The sequence below is a fragment of the Arachis duranensis genome, chromosome 3 (genome assembly GCF_000817695.3).
Source record: "Arachis duranensis cultivar V14167 chromosome 3, aradu.V14167.gnm2.J7QH, whole genome shotgun sequence".
Classification (NCBI taxonomy): Eukaryota; Viridiplantae; Streptophyta; class Magnoliopsida; order Fabales; family Fabaceae; genus Arachis; species Arachis duranensis.
The window spans coordinates 54,150,445-54,150,872 of record NC_029774.3 but is presented as its reverse complement, the minus strand read 5'-3'; the positions used below and the strand labels follow the sequence as shown (position 1 = coordinate 54,150,872).

The window sequence follows — 428 nt, the reverse complement described above, 5'->3', positions numbered from 1 at the left end:
TGCTGATTAGGGCTAGAGAGGTTAAGGCTAGGGTTAGAAAAGAGTAGTTTAGGCATTCTAATAAAATTTGAGGGTAGAATAGTAATTTAAAATCAAATATAATCTATATTACTTCAAGTCCTTATTTATCAACTTACAAATTATTTTTAAATAAATACTCTAATTAATTTTCTTTTAGTTCAGAAAATCAAAGTGTTAAACCCCAAATCTCGATTATTGAAATTAAACTAACATATCCTTATTATTTTTTATTTATTAAAACTTTAAATTTTAAATAAGAAAATACCTGATTATCATAAATATTATATAAATTCTAATTAGTTTTAAACTCAAATTATCGTAATTTTGATTTAATTACTTTTGGTAAAAATAATTTTCTAAAAATAAAACCATAAATAAACATAATAATTTATAAATAATTCTCTTTT

The 428-nt window shown here is 19.6% G+C and overlaps 1 protein-coding gene across 1 annotated transcript in view; it reads left to right on the top strand.

The window, feature by feature from the left end:
• The window catches only part of LOC110278623 (uncharacterized), a 14,591-nt gene that overhangs the window by 529 nt on the left and 13,634 nt on the right, over nt 1-428 (top strand). The window lies entirely within an intron of this gene.